The sequence below is a fragment of the Podarcis liolepis genome (genome assembly GCF_965112155.1).
Source record: "Podarcis liolepis genome assembly, chromosome: 9".
Taxonomy (NCBI): Eukaryota; Metazoa; Chordata; class Lepidosauria; order Squamata; family Lacertidae; genus Podarcis; species Podarcis liolepis.
The window spans coordinates 56,530,944-56,543,207 of NC_139564.1; the positions used below are offsets into that span (position 1 = coordinate 56,530,944).

General features: G+C 42.1%; 1 long non-coding RNA gene across 2 annotated transcripts; it reads right to left on the reverse strand.

Annotated features, from left to right (window-relative positions):
• Nucleotides 1–700: 700 nt before the first annotated feature.
• Nucleotides 701–10,438, reverse strand: LOC310686435. Of its 2 annotated transcripts, XR_014515910.1 has the most exons (4): nucleotides 10,147–10,438; nucleotides 8,995–9,147; nucleotides 8,211–8,329; nucleotides 701–845 (listed from the first exon to the last, which is right to left on the reverse strand). It is a non-coding gene; the product is annotated as an uncharacterized lncRNA (long non-coding RNA). The 2 variants fall into 2 exon arrangements; XR_014515911.1 differs by having other exon boundaries at nucleotides 8,995–10,438.
• Between the last annotated feature and the right edge of the window lie 1,826 nt (nucleotides 10,439–12,264).

Consider the following 12,264-nt stretch of genomic DNA (forward strand, 5'->3'; position numbering starts at 1 on the left):
ATCCTGAAGCAAAGTTCTTAACCCGAGGTACTATTTCGGGGTTAGCAGAGTCTGTAACCTGAAGCGTCTGTAACCTGAAGCGTCTGTAACCCAAGGTACCACTGTATGAGGTTTACAACATGTTTTCCTGAAACGTTTTTTTGATGTGTCTAGATCCGGCAGGGTGAAGTACAAGCATATAAAATCTGTAAACATTTTGGAAAGCTAAAATTATTAAAACAGAAGGCTTATATAAAAGACTATAAGAATCTAAAAGAAGGGTTAGGAGCATTAAACGAATGTTGAAGAGCATAAAAGGTTAGTATGTAGAAGGCTATGATTATCAATTTACAAAGCACTCTGATATGGGTGTTCATTAAATCTAGTTTGTGGCACAGATCATCAACCGACAAATTTTGAACTCTGCTATGCAGAACCTGGCAACATTGTATGTTGTAGCAGGGTTGGTATCTGAAAGCAGCAGGGAGGTATAGAATAGTCCTGTGTGTCCTGGGCACTTATGGAGTAGTGGGAACAGGAGGCTAATACAGATGTCTCTGTAATATAGGCACTGGGGAAGCATATGGCCTATTGTTTCTATTTGTCCAGAATCACAGGGGAATTGTCTCTCTGAGTAAGCAATATTGACCTTCAATGACAGCTGAGGGGAGGGTGAGACATCGTGCCAGGGTAAAGGCTAGGGACTTCAAGTTTAGTTAGATATGCCATGGGGGAGGCAGAGTACCTGATGGATTCATTGGCAATAAAAGTTGGGGGCCTGGCTAGATCTAATTGGTGCTCTGTGTCTGCTACACGTTGTTTAATGAGTGCTTTGGCCTGATCATATTGCATGCTGAGTAGAAGACCTGGAGAGAAGCCCAGGGACACGAGTATCAAAGATGGGAGATGTTGAACAGTGGAAGAGATGGACGAAGGACACAGCTCTTTTGGATTCACAGCTCTTTATTGCAGCAGTTAGAACTGCTCCTGGAATCAGACTGACTACAGCCTAGCTGGCTACTTTATATAATGCTAAGTAAATGAAATAGTAACAACTCACAACTAGCTAACCAATCAGGAGCGACAGTTTTCAATCCTTCATTTACATACTGGTGGCCCTGAGTGAGAACTGCAACTTAATCTTAATACATAAAGGAGAAATGAGGGAGGGGTGTGTGAAGGAGCGACAGAAAGGCAGAGAAAAGCAAGTGGATGACACACTTTTGGATCTGCCTTCCACCTTCTACTGGCGTGTGGCTCCTGACAGATTACCCAAATGGAATGTGTCCCTCAGCAGAAAAAAAGGTAGCAGACCCTGACCTATACTGAGAGAGCCAGTTCATTGCAACAGAGAAATGCCTCCGATTAGTTTCCTGACATATGAAGTGGATTTCCATGGGGGAGGGGACAGTTAATTCATTAGTGTGTAAAAAGGGTAGGGACTCATTTGGGAAGCTCAAAAGAAAATGTCTAATCAGTTTTATTGCTTCAAAATAGCCCTTTCTGGTGCCCTAGCTGACATTCACCTTGAATCCTACTTTTAGGAAGAAAGAAATGCAGAAATATGTCTTGTTTGCTTTCAGTCTCCCTTGCCATGCTCAATTAACTCCACCTTTTTCCGTTCCCCACAAGGAGCTGTCAGTTCCTTCTGGCAATGACTGTTCAAGTGTACCCCAGACCAGTATTTTAGCTCTCCTGCATAGCAGCCCTTCAAAGCTGAAGCTTCAGGCTCAGTTGACTTCAGGCTAGGATTTTCTTCTCCCCGTGGAAGAATAAGTTTGGGGCATAAAAGGTAGAAGAAAGGCACCGAGGAATGCTCGAAACAATGATAATGCCATCTGCATGGCTGGAGGCTTGTCCTTTAAAAACAGAGTCAATGAAGCCTCAGCAATGTTTGTTGATATCCGCGCACAATTGTGAGGAACAATTCTGCAAATGAAGTTAGATAAAAGAGTTGGGGGGTGGAATTATGCCAGAAGGTGCAATATGCACGAATGTGGAATACGTCAGAAATCCTTAGAAACTGGATCTTTCAAGGCAGGTGCTAACAGTCCTGTCTTGTTTGGTAGAAGCTGAAGACTCCAGATAAGGCTGAATGTGCCAAGTTCCCAGTGCCACTCCAAATACATACCCCACGTAAAAATAATGAAAGATGATGAAAGGAAATGTGTTTTTCAGGGTCACATGGTGCTGCAAGGCCAGCCAAAGTTTTAACGACTAACGCGGATCCTTAAGATCAACGGTTAACAAGCAAATTACTTGTACTGTAAACGATTAGCTGGGCTTCCAAAGTGTTTGACACAAGTTCCATTATATTCAGTAGAAAATCTATAAGAGCCAGTGGCAACAGCAGAACATCAATAAAAAGGCTCTGCAAGGTTTTCCTGAAAATAACCAAACCTTTCCCACTGTATGCAATGAAAGTTTGCATGTCAAATATTGTCACACATAAGACATGTAGAGACACATAAGACTTTTCCAAAACATGAATTGCATTGACTCCTAAAGTGATGGCCTTGTTAACAAAGTGTTGACAAACTCAAGGTGATAGCCTGGGTGATGGGCCATTAAGGGGAACAAAAGGAAGGGGCACTGTGTGAGACAGCAAGGTGGTGGGTCCCCTCACTCAATAAGACAGAATGAATTGCAGTGATATGAAGTAAGAATGATAAGAAGTGAAACAGCAAGTTGGAGAGAGAGTCAGAGAAATGTTTGAGAGCAACACCTAATCTTTGCTTGAATCCAAGGTTGTGGTTACAGGAGAAACAAGACCCTTTTGAGGTGTTAATGCTGTGACACCCCCCCCCTTCATCGCAGGCTCAGGTTGTATATATGTGTAATTAAACCATATATCATAAAGACACCACAGTCTCCATCGTGCCTCATTCCCAAAGGAAACACAAACCCTGAACCCCTAGAATTTCGTGTTGCTCAGAGATTGGGATGGTGTTCAAAAGTATAAAGGCCAGGTTTGGAAGGCACACATTCTCCCCCTAAAACAGCCTCTTCATTCTCTGTTGAGAAGCAATTTTGAAGTGACGGGAGAGTGTAAATTCCTCCCCTTTCTGTTTGATGACTTTGAATGCCTGTGAAAATTAAAGAGTCAGCCAAGCAGGCCTTGATGCCGGATGTTATCAGTCTTAAGTTAGTTCCCTGTTAGCAAGTTCACTCCTCTTCACAACACCATCAATTTTACCCACTCCCTTCTCCCATATTGTTAAACACCATTTGACCGAGCCCTCCCTTCCATTCCTCCCAAAGTGAATCTTTAGTCTGAAGAATCTTTGCATCTTGGCCTGCTGCTGTGCCCTTGAGGGCTTCCCTGTCACATCACAAGAGGAAGAAAAAAGGAAATGCATATCACACAAAGAGGACATCAAGCTGCATAAAATTTTCAAATGCTAACGTGTGCATATAAGTGCAAATTACAAAAGAATTACTATAATTTAAGCACAAATATCACACACACCATACATCTCACCATGGTGGCATGTTCTGTGACAAGGTGCCCTAATATGCCTAGTCTGTTTTCCATATAGTTTCTTACTATTTCAAGGCCCCTGCTCTGCTTTCATGTGGTTCCATATCTGTAAACCAGCCCTGGACTCTAATGAAGGACTTTTTCTAATAGAGGGCTGCCCTCTGTAAGCAGGACACCTGACCGCCCTTAATATCACATCTAAATGGATCTTCATATTAGCATAATATGCTGACAAAGGATAATGACTACATATTTCCCCCCCAACAAAACTATTTTGGGAGACGTCAGAATTATGCTGTCATAATCCTGTTCCCCAAATAGTCTATTTACTCATTGTAAAAGGAGGTAACATACAATGTCAGCGTACACTGAGCTTTGTGATCCAGTACTTGGAAAATGCAAATTATGATGTGCCAAGATGGATCAACCAAACTATACATCTATCAGTTTGCCTCCCTAATTCTTTTTTGGGTTGTTGCTTACTTTTGTTGTTTGCTTTTGCCGTGACACGAGCTCAGCCCATACAGGCTGCTTTCCCGTCTATTTACATCTTTTCAACACTCATAGATTATAATTAAGTTTGCACCTCTAGAATTTCAGCCAGGGCTGAATCCAGCACTGCTTATTCAATTTGAAAATGTGAAGTTTGGGAATGAGCACTCAGGTTTGCTTTCGCTCCTATAAAAATGTGGCTTTGAGGCACAGTGGTTTAAATCATCGCACTGCTAATTCATTTTGCATCCATGTTGTTTTGTTATTTTATTATATTTTCTTCTTTTGGTTTTGTTTACATCATTTTGTCTTCATAAATAAAGCTTGCCACCAGTTTCAGGCTGATTACACAAAAATGCAGCCTGGCTTTCCCTGAGCTGGTGACTTTGAGGTTAGTAAGAACAGGATCAGTGCAAGAAATTTTGATACTTGAGGTGGATGGCAGGAACAAAGACCGGCGGCCATTTTTTTCCCCTCCTCACTTTAGAACTTAGGTGAACCATAGCTGACTATCTCCATAGGTTTTAGTAGGACTTAATCATGAGAATCCTAGGCACACTTCACTGGGAGTAAGCCCCAATGTCTTCAGTGGGGCTTACTTTTGAGTAGACATGTATAGGATCATACTGGAACTTTAGCTAGAACAGGGCCCTTCAATTTTCAAATGTTCACGAGTCTTTTAGTTGTCTTTTTAAAACGTTACTCTCTGAATTAAGCAGTCTTGAATATTACAGACCCTAAAGCTCAAAAAGAGCACAGAAGGATGATGATGAGAGATGTAAAAGGTGCTAGCATGTAATGCAAATAATCATGCAGGAATTCCATGAAGATTAGAGTCATTTCTGTGCAATGTTAATGACACTGCAAATTCCTAGCAATTATTTCCATTTAGCAAGCGGGAGCAGCAACATGTACATCCAGGCTGAACTGAATAGCAATAGGCGTGAGGCCTTCTCAAAGGTAAAGCAATTGCATTGCCTGTTGCATTTTAATCGGCTGTAATTTAATTTTGCCCCTTTTCCAATGGTTTAATCGCTTTCCTCCATGCTCATACATAAGCAAGAGTCTAGGTGATTTGTCTGATAAGCGGGGGGGGGGGGAGCCAGCAACACTTTGAGAATGAACATATTGGCTAAGTAATAGAGTGGTCTAGAATTTGTGGAAAGTGATAAAACCCAGAAACACCATCGATTCAATGACAAACATAGCTTTGGCCAACCAGTTGTGTTTGCCGTTATGATGAGTCGTAGCCTGAGGGAGATTCTGTCACTTGAAGCTTCTTCTTCCGAAAGGATCTCTTCAAACTAAGTGAATAGGCAACAAAAATGGCACATGTGGTTCAATGGATTTTATGCATCAAGAAGATAGTGCTCATAACCCTCCGAGATCTCATGGCAATACGCTGAAATAATTTTTGAGAGGAACTGTAAAAATATTGTAAGAGGTATAGGTTGGTTGCTCAAGAGCAATCAGGCAATATGCTTCAATAGTCTGTTTTAAAGCTTTCTACGGGTGATAAAAACCTTTGGAATGCAGAGCGCCTCTATTCCATGTCTTGCTCATTCACTGGCAGAATCCGAGAGTGGGCGGTCCTTAAACCTCCCCCAGCAGAGTAGTTTCTTGACGCCCAGTCTGCGCCTCCCCTCTCTGCGCGGAAGCCTACTGCACAAGGAAGGCGTGGGTAACGGAGGACCTCTCTCCTCCCCGGTTTGCTTAGGCAAGGTGTCCTGGCACTGCCTCACCTCCTCCAAGCCCTGCTTCTCCTCTCCACTAGAGGCGTGGCTTCCTTCCTCCACTGAGGAAGTGCTGCTTCCCACGATCTTTGGGGGCTCTCTGTAATCCATCCGGCTTTTCCCCTCTCGCCCCTGAGCCAATGGCAGTTCCCTGACAAATACGATTTGATATTTTAAGCAAAGCGTTTGGTGTGTTGTGAGTTATGTTGTATTATGTGTGGTGTGAAGAATGAAAATTAATAGAAAATATTTGGAAAAGAAAGAAAAGAAAATGGAGTTGAAGAGACTTAAAATGCAAAGCAGCAAATGTACTGATCCAACCATCTCTAGCCACTACTCATCTAAAGCTTTAGAAGTGCCTTGAAACAGGTTCAGGGAACAAGCAAACCATGTTGCAAATATATGATATGCAATGATATGGCCATCAGTAGTGACAGATTTTGTGATCTTGTCTTACTTCGTTCATTTTTCATGTAATATTGAGACTGTGTTGCTTTGCAGCTCTTTCTCATTCAGAATTATTTTGCTCTTTCAACCCTGCGCACTTCACCTGTGTGGAGTGAGTATTTTTGAAAATTTCAATATGTTCTTTGTAACATGAATTCTGGCCACATAACCACATTTTGGTTTATGCCATTTTGCTACAGACATATAATATATGTGTATGTGGAAAGGCGATTTATTATCATTTTTTAAGAAAAAGGCTTTTTAAAAAATGAAAATAATATGGCCAAGGAAAGTGTCAGCCAAAGACATTTTGGCATCTGAGGTGAACTACAAAATTGTTTTCCCCACCCCGCCAGGGCAGAATGGGTGAGTAAAGATCTATGTCAGGGACATGGGGGAGAAAAAGATCTACATCAAAACCTGTTGCCCCTCTGGACCCTGCCACCTGAGATGGTTGCCTTACGTTGCATTATGAGCTGGCAGGCCTTCATCTAGGGCATCGTAATCCTACAAATGCTCATGCAACCTCACTCAAAGTGGGCTTGCTTTGATGAGGGCATTCAATATCATAGTACATTATATTTCATAATATTTCATAAGCAGGTTTTGAGAACACAAACTTGCTAGCCACCAGACGATCCAACAAGATCTGCAGTGGTGCTTCTAAGGAGAAGTCATCTCCGGGTTGCTTCTATATTTTTGCTCGGTATTGTTCTTTCCATCTCTTTTTGGCTGGGCCTTGTGATTCGCTTGTAATTAGTCACCCACACTTCGTGTAAATGCTCAGACTCTCCCAGCTTGCTAATATATGCCCTAACAAATAAATATTCATGAAATTCACCGTGAAATGCTAAAAAAAATCCTTAGTTAGGATACTGACCTCTGCCCTGCAAGGAAAAAATAATTTTATTATCATGCAAAACTGACCTCTAGTGTTCCACAGACTTCTTTCAACTTTGGTATTAAAATGCATGACCTAGCCCCTTCTGCATAATACCTAATTAAAACTGCTGCATTATCGACGTGTTACAGATATGAAACAGGAACTCTTGGGTGGCCTACTTATGAGGGGAAAGTGTAGAGGAAAATTACTCTTTTATTTAAAGGGCCCGTACTGTATTTCTGCAAAACAACCGAACCTAATTCTATGCGCCCGTCTCACACAAATAAACCATAGAACTCTTGGAAATAAATGAGGGACTAAAGAAATATAACTGCAAAAGCCACTCATTTGGTGTGTTAGGATATCAGCATATATCTTCAGGGTTACACGGGGAAACCAACCCAAAAGACACATTCCCTCATGGAGACCCTTCCAAGAGTCACTTGAAAGTGATGCAAAAGGCGAAAGGACACTAGATGCAACTCTGACTGTTGCATTACTATATTCCAACCACATACAAGCCAGAGGTTTCTACATGCACACACATCTCCCCAAGCTCTATCCAGACAAGCAAAATGAATTATCACATAATCTTGAGGTGGGCAGAGAGCAGGTGCAGTGGCAACTGTGTCTTGTGGAGATAGGCTGTGGCCAGGGAGGGGTGTGGTCCCTGGGGCCAAGTGGGGAGGTCTAGGGGGCTACATTTGGCTCCTAGGGCTGTAATTCCCACCCCTGAGATGAAGCACTGAGGGCAGTGCCATTTTTCTAGAAAAATAGGTGCCAGAACTCACCATGAAGGCCTCCCTCTTTCTCTTAGAATGGCAATGGAGCCCACCTGAGAGGTGATGGAACTGAGTTCTGGCAAGTTCCAGCTGAAAAAAAGCCCTGAATGGGGGACCTTTTAGTTTAGGGGTGTGTGTGTGTGTGTGTGTGTGTGTGTGTGTGTGTTAATGGGGGACATGGCAGAGGTTTATAAAACTACACACAGTGCAGAGAAATTGGACAGAGATGAGTTTTCGCTCATAATACTAGAACTCAGGGTCATCCTGTGATCCTTGCACATAATGAATTTATGGAATTCCTAACCACCAGATATGGCAGGGGGCATTTGCTTAGATACCTACAAAATGGAATTAGATTAATTCACAAATGATTAGATTACCATTGCTTATTAATTAGGATAGCTATATACTACCATCAGGTTCATAGAAATAGTAACCTGTAAGGAGCAGCAGCTGAAAGGGCTGCTGCCTTCAGGCCCTCTTTTTGAGCTTCCCAGAAGTATCTGGTTGGCCACTGTGACCAGGGATGGATCTACACACAGGAAGAAAAAATGCTATAAACAAGTTATAAATTAAATTGTTATAACAAAAAGGGGGGGGACTGGTTGTTGTTTTTTTTACTAAGATCAACCTTTGATCTGATCCAGCAGAGCTCTTCTGAAGTTCATGCTACTGTGATGATGATTTGTAAAGTACAAACTCCCTTTACACATTATTCATGTATCACAACCATTTTATCATCATATACAGTATTTCTTAAAGAAATGACATTTCATGATAATGGGTGTGGCTGATCTATATTTAGTGCAAGTGAAAATGTTTACTCTGGGTTCCTGCCCTCCAGTAATCTGGTACTCAAAATGTGACAACAGATGGAATCCAGCCTTAAGGATTTGTCATGTCGAACAAGAATATTCATTCATTCATTCATTCGTGTGTCACGTTTACACACACACACACACACACACACACACACACACACACACACACACACCAGACTCAAAGCAGCTTACAACAAAATACATTTCAAAACCAAGCAGTACAAAAAGAATGTCCTATTAACATAACAAAACAATACAATACAATAGCAAATACAATATTATCCAAAAACAACATTTCAGAACTATAAATACATGATTACATAAGCAACATCCAGCACCCAATAACAAAAATAGCAAGGGAGCTTTACAGTTTCACCTTGGTCCTATAAACACCTTTTGCATGATGTTCCTTGCAGTCCTTCACTTTCAACAGCTTCTCATAAGGTTTCCAAAGTTTTCTCCTCCCGTAATGTTGCTCACCTCCTGTGATGTTGATGTTAGTTGCATTAACCTGAAGTTCATCAGTCAGCTCATAAAATGAAACAAGGACATTCTGTTTGTCAGAAATGAATAGGCTACCAAACAAAGCCACAACCCATTGGAACCTTCCTTTGTGTACCACTAACACTAAGCAAACACCTCTGGTACAATATTATGAACTGTTCTTTTGTTCAACTGTGTAAAACCATAAGGGGTTATGAAAAATTCAGTTGCTTGGCTGGTAGCGCATTACAAAGCTCCACAGTCTCACTTTTCTCCATCACCATAGAGGCCTATGATTCATGACGGCAAAAAAAAAAAGGACCCTCATGATATTCATTGTGTCTTGCTCTCTGTCAAAAAGCAATTTTCACACATTCCTTGTCCAATCCGTTTGAGTTGCCCACAAATGAAAACAAGGCTCATTGAATACAGTTCTGTTCCACCAAGCACAAGCCTTCGTAACTACAAGGCTCTGATGGCACTGACCTTATTAAGGTGCCTTGTCCCCATGCCATGAGAATGTTTATGGGAGCCCAAGACACATGATTACCAATGGCACAAAACACTAAATCAGAGAGGTCACGGTGGATAAATCCTTCATAGCTGGAAGCATGAACTGATGGGAAGAAGGAACATCCATTTAGAGGGTTGCTGATGTTGTTGTTTTTTTAAAGAAACAATGTAGGTCTTTCATAAAAGGAAGATTTCCAAGTTCTAAGGTACAAACGGGAGGCATCGACATGTCCCAAATGGACAAATTTTAGTCTTGCAGTGACTAAATTTCCAAACACTTCCAAAACAGCCCAAGGAATGTGACCAAGCACACTAGCCCTCATGCACCAGCCATTATTCCCCCCACAGGCCTTGTTTTTCATTGTTTGCTGCTAGCATTTCCACTGCCTTGTCAGATTTAAAAGAGTCGTGCATCATGTGCAGAGGTTAAAATGGCAAAAATAGCAGGCTCTGGGACAGGGCAAATAAGTTTTGCTGCCTAAGGCAAAGGACAAGTTGGTTACCCCCTAGCATCCCACTGCCATTGACTCACCACTCAACCTGTTGAGGAAGATAGGAGAGCCAGGAAGTCTCAAGGGGAACAGCTGGGGCCTGCTGCACCTGCTCCAACTGCTGAAGCAATATATCTGCTAGATGAAGGAGTGAATAGGTGGTAGCAGTTGCTCATCTTCTTTTTCATTGAATTTGTCCACTGACTTGTCTCCTCTAACCCAGAAGGAAAAGGTAAGGTAAAGGACCCCTGGACGATTAAGTCCAGTCAAAGGAGACTATGTAGTGCAGCACTCATCTCGCTTCAGGCCAGGTCATGTGGCCAGCATGACTAAACCGCTTCTGGCACAATGGGACACTGTGACACAAGCCAGAGCACATGGAAACACCATTTATCTTCCCACTGCAGTGGTACCTATTTATCTACTTGCACTGGCATGCTTTCGAACTGCTAGGTTTGCAGGAGCTGGGACAGAGCAATGGGAGCTCACACCATCATGGGGATTCGAACTGCCAATCTTCTGATCAGCAAGTCCAAGAGGCTCAGTGGTTTAGACCACTGCGCCACCCGTGTCCCAATAGAGGGAAAAGGTAGGCAATGACATACCCTCCAACATTTCTCCAATTAAAATAGGGACACCTTATTCCGCAATAGTAGTAGCAGTAGTAGTAGTAGCAGCAGCAGTAGTAGTAATATTTTAGCCCTTCCATCTGGCTGGGTTGCCCCAGCCACTCTGGGTGGCTTCCAACATATATAAACGCACAATTAAACATTAAATATTTAAAATATTTTTTAAAAAAACTTTCAGATGTCTTCTAAAGGTTGGATAGTTACTTATCTCCTCGGCGCAGGGATCGCATAACGCCATATTTCCCAATGAAAATAGGGACGTCCTGCCATACCCTCCAACATTTCTCTGAAGAAAATAGGGTCATCCTAAGGAAAAGTGGGACATTCCAGGATCAAATCAGAAACTGGGGCTGTCCCTGGAAAATAGGGACACAAAATAGGGTCTACGATGATGAGCAGCAGTGGCCAGAGGTTTCTTGGCAGAGGGTCCCCGCTCCAGGGGCATCGGTCAAACCAAGTTGGGGCAACGGTGACAAAAATAAATCTCAGTTGATCAAAGGAGAAATGGAAGGCAGCAACAGACAATGATCTTGCCCCAACTGCTTTAAAGGTGGCAGCCCACATTACTATGTGCTTCATGATATCCTGTGCCCACCTTGACTTTCTTAGCAAGTTCTATGTTTGGCCCTAATGTTTGGACACAAAGGAGCTGCAGCAAAATGTGAATGGGTTTTATAGGGTATATTTGAAACAGGGAAGGATTCTCTATAATTCAACAACCACTACCTTTGGAATGCAAAGGGACTATCTCTTTGATTTGCTTGGATTGGACATTTTCTAAAAATGTCTGCGGTTACAGGAGTCCTAGCTCCAAAAGGCAATACCGAAACAGGGATATATCAGCAACACATCATAACTCTCTTAGATAAACATAAGATCTTCTAGATAAAAAGAGTTGGGCATCAAATAATGGAAGCTTTACTAAAGTTACTTTGAAGTTGCTCTGAAGTCCATTGGAAGCAATTTTGAAATGAGAATGAATTCCAGCTTTGTAGCTAGAGCAATTAGCTGTTACCTGATAGAATTCTGAAGGCTGCCATTTACCGGTAGTCCTTATTATTTAACAAAACAGCTATTACGTTGTGGGCATTGCACCTAGACTCATTGCACTAGACGTGCCTCACCTTTGCCTGCCTGCACAGCCATTACTGAGCCTTTGCTTCCAAGCCTGTTTCCTCAGAGTGAGGTATTTTAGTTATTCACACAGAAATGTCTGCCCTGCCCTTCAAAGTGCCTTTGTACCGCACCACGCTCTTGCAACAAGTTAAAATCACAATACCATATACCACACTGTAATAAAATAAAGCAATAAAATGTATTCAGCTACAACAAAGCCAGAGTCCACAAACAAATGTGACCTTTACAGCAGGCACATGGCAGGCAAAAAGACAACCAAAAGACAGCCAAAGGGGGGGGGCAAGGTGTTCCACACTATTCCAGATATTAATATTGCACAGCTTGAAACAGCAAGATGAATAAAAACTGACTCCTCTTGGAATAAAAATTGTCCAGACCCATAATTATGATTCA